Source organism: Nicotiana attenuata, chromosome 1 (assembly GCF_001879085.1).
Source record: "Nicotiana attenuata strain UT chromosome 1, NIATTr2, whole genome shotgun sequence".
NCBI lineage: Eukaryota > Viridiplantae > Streptophyta > Magnoliopsida > Solanales > Solanaceae > Nicotiana > Nicotiana attenuata.
This window is the reverse complement of record NC_031989.1, coordinates 62940692-62945131: the sequence shown is the minus strand read 5'-3', so window position 1 is coordinate 62945131 and position 4440 is coordinate 62940692.

The following is a 4440-nucleotide window of genomic DNA, read 5'->3' as shown; positions in this document are numbered from 1 at the left end:
AAGAGTGGGTCGAGGGGATCTACAAATAACTATCGTACTTTGAGTGCGAATGGCGCAAACTCTTAAAGGGCAAGTGGGAGGCCCGTTCCCGTGGTAAGTGCTCCTCCTGACCAAGTCTATTCACATACTCAACTGTCATTTCCACTAAGTTCTCTTTCTTTCATAGGTTTTCCCAAGACCACTGAACTTCGGTCATTGAACGAGGACGAAGACGAGGCTCCGTCCTCACTCGATAAACCATCCGCTTCGAGACAGCCTGGAGCTGCTGCACGGGAGGAGAAAAAGAGAAAAAAGAGGAAATATTCGGGCTCTCCAGACACCAAAGCCAAGAAGAAGAGGGTAACGGTCCAGGTCCAAAAAATCAACAAGAAGAGTACTCAGGCCAGGGTACCGGATTCTGACTACCTCAACAGGCTCAGGGATTACCCTGAAGAAGGCAATCTTGAGTTCGTCACCCATGGGCTGGCCATTGATGAAGAAGAGCATGAGGCAACCAGAGGAAGTGGCAGAGAGGCCAACCCCTCTTTAGCTCGGGAGCCAGAGGGAAAATTCGAGGCTACAGTCTCCCGAGAAACTATCCCCACTTCGAGGGAAATTGCCGGTGTCATTGACATTGCGGAATCAGCGTCCCATATAGAGTCCTTATTCGATGAGGCTCAGGCCATAAAGGAGAAACCAAATGAGACGGCATGGGCCGCAGACGAGGCCCTCAACATGTTTTTTGACAGTATGGTCATGGGCGTGTTGGAGGAATATTGCGGGTTTGGTCACCTAGAGATCCCGAAAAAGGACGTGTCCTTGGGACCAGGTGAGCCGAGCTCGAGCCCGAAGCGGGGGGAGTAGTTCCCTGCTCCGAGCGTGGACCCCGACCGTAAAAGAACGATAGTGTTTTCTATCCCGGCGGACACCCGGGTGATGCCCGCTCGATGGGTGATAAAATATAAAGGGCAAATTTCTTTCATTGCTTTGCATGTAAAGTACATAATGGGGGGCGCATAAGTTTTATGCCATGGCAAGAGTGGGCTATATGGGTATGATTCGATTGATAGTTTGACCCTTACAACGAATCCTAATCATCAAGCCTTGGCTTTTAGTATTAAACAATAACACGTTCTGAGGATCCTAACTTAGGAGGGAATGGCCCTCAGTATTTGAGACCAAACTCGTGAGGGCCCGAAAATTGTCGGTCTGTTATAGGTGTTGACGGTCCATTTTGACCCTCCCTTTTAAAATTAATGTATTTATACTTAAATATTTACAATGAATCTTTTGAAAGTATTTTCTATCATCAAATACCTATTTTTTTATTAAATTAATTAAATATTAGTTTTGAAACTAATAACCTAGTATTAACATTATCTAATTAGAAATATACTTAGGACTTGAGATCTAGCATGTCGTTCGGCAATTTGAGGCCACGAGTAGCTACACTTCAGGTATTGCGACTTGTTCGCATGGTCGGAATTGAAATTCGGGAAGTTCGGAGTTGATTTGGAAAGAAAATTCTCATTTCAGAAGCTTTAAGTTGGAAGATTTTGACTAAGGTTGGATTTTGAGTAAATGACCTTAGAATCGGGGTTTGAAGGTTCCAACAGGTTTGTATGATGATTTTGGACTTGGTTGTATGTCTGAATCGGGTTTTGGATGACCTGGGAGCATTTCGGCACCTATTGTGGAAGTTAGCATTTTGGAAGAATTTCATAAATTTGTGTTGATGTGCATTTCAAAGTTATCAATGTCCGTTTTGGTGATTCTGGTGATGGGAGCGCCGGAAGTGGATTCGGAGGTCCATAGGTCATTTTGGGGTCATTTGGCGTAAGTTAGAAATTTGAAGGTTCTTGAGGAGTTTGACCGGAATTGGACTTTTTGATATCGGGGTCGGATTCTGATTTCGGAAGTTGGATTAGGTCCGCTGTTTCAAATGTGACTTGTGTGCAAAATTTGAGGTCAATCGGACGTGATTTGATAGGTTTCGGCATCGAATGTGGAAGTTGGAAGTTCTAAAGTTCATTAAGCTTGAATTGGGATGAGATTCATGATTTTGATGTTGTATGATCTGATTTGAGGCCTCGATCAGGTCCGTGTTATGTTATGGGACTGATTTGTGTGATTGGACGGGGTCCCAGTGGCCTCGGGTGTGTTTCAGAGGTGTTTGGGTTGTATCGCGCTCTTATTTGATGTTTCAGCATCGTTTCTTTAGGCATAAAGGGCACTATATTGAGAAAACGAATTTTGATTTGTTATTGGATTGAACCATTAGATCCGTATTATAATTACGGAGCCATAGCAACAAGAATCGTCGAATTTCGATGTCGTATGAGAGAGTTATGCCCATTTCTGTGTCAGACAAAATTGCTGATTTCTGGTGCAAAGATTTGTTCTTCGCGAACGCGAGTGATGTTCTGCGAACGCAAAGAAGGATTTCTGGGTTGACTGGTCAATGCGAAAAATTGCTCTTCGCGAACGCGAAGGTCTGCCGCCATGGTGTTGAAGAAAAATCACCTGGACTTTGTTTTAAACCGAGAATTTTAGTATTTTGGGCATATCTTGAGTTCTAGAGCTCCATTTGAGGTAATTTTCGCGGCATTGTTCTCGTCTCAACAAGGGGGTAAATATCTGACCTTTATTTTGATGTTTCTCCATGATTATTTCTGTTTGTTTCTATTTTTATCCATGTTTGGATTGTAGAAATTGGGATTTTGAGCCCCAAAGTTAAAAAATGGTAAATCCTTGATTTGAGGGTCGATTCTTGGACGAAATTGGATGAATTTTTATATATAGACCATATGATTTATGGGTAATATTTGTTTTCAATAATTTTCGGAATACGGGCACGTGGACCCGAGGGTTGACTTTATTGACTTTTCGAGCGGAGTTGGGAGTTGTTACAAATTGATTTATTATGAGTATTAGAGTATATTTTTATTGTTTGCACATTGCTTGACTAGTTTGGAGCGACGAACACCAGTTTGAGGTGTTAGAGCAATGTCGGAGCTGGTTATGGAACTTCGGAGCGAGGTAAGTCTCCTTTCTAACCTTGTTAGAGGGAATTTACCCCATAGGTGAAATAATTCAATATGTGCTTCTATTTGTGGGGGCTACGAACGTACAAGGTGATGAGAGTCTGTACGTAGCTACTATTATGCTTATATTCGGGTAGTCTAGGATCCAAATCACGTTATATTTGCGATGCTTGCATCCTTGTATACGGCCAAAATGGGGGAGTTCAACTTTGGGGCTACTGTGGCACTCCACGCCCGACCTCGAGAAGCTCGAAGTAGAATTCGAAGGTTCACTGTGGTCAATCTCGGAGCAGTAGAAATTGATGATCGTCATGGAAAGGCGGGAAAGCTCCCAAGGATATGTGGTTAGAGCTGACCAAGTCTGCAAGAATAGTACAAATCCATACTGAGCCATTATACAGCTGTACCAATAGCGTTTCCTCGTCATTATTAGACATGTACTATGTTGGGATTCCCCCTCGTCTATATAAAGGGGACCCTTGTCATTTTGTAACAGACATGAATATTCAATACAATAGAACATTCTCTGCTTTTCTTGCCTAAATGCGTTCAACTATTACTCTACAGATTTATTGCTTGTTCATTATTGTTCTTCATTTATTGCTCATTATTAACCGCAAAAGGCTATCTTCGAGGCCTTCGATATCATTGTTTCTTCATCAATTGTTCATTGTTAACTGCCCTAACTAGACCTTGAGGCCCCCTGTTCCAGCCAGCTCGAGGCCCAGTCTCGCGACAGCATTGGTTTGCATATCTTATTCTCTTTACTTACACTTAGCATCTATTGCCTAACAACTAGTATTGAAGTAAATCACATATTTTTAGAACCACAAAATCAAATATAATTGTTAATACCATTTTCAAGGTAAACAGTTTGGCGCCCACCGTGGGGATAAAAATAATAGTGATTGTTTTGGTGCTAGTTTTCTGAAAACACAAGTTATTTTTCACACTTTTCCTTGTCCAAGAATCTTATGATTTCAGGTCAAAAAATGTCTAACTTAGCAAATGCACACGAAAGCAACGGTATTGGGCTTCATGGAGAGAACGGTGCAGATGCCGGTGTACCACCGCAAAACCCATGGGTGGCACCAGCACAAATCCCCGTCGACTTGGGCTCACGCAATGCTGTGCATGTCGATGTAAGCTCTCATACCGACGGAAGTGTGCGCGGGGAAAACCAACATGAAGCACAGGGGACTCCCGTTCGGGAGGAATGAGAAGTTAGCCTTCAAATCATTTTTGAGATGTTGCAAGCACAACAAGTGGCTATTGCTCAGCTACAAAGTCAACAAAAAACTCCAAGCACAGCAGCACCGAAAATGGCTCCTCGAGTCGAGCAGGCACCAGAGAGATCGAGTAACAATGGGTCAGCAGCAGACCCCGCTATTATGAAGATGCTCGAGGACCTCACCAA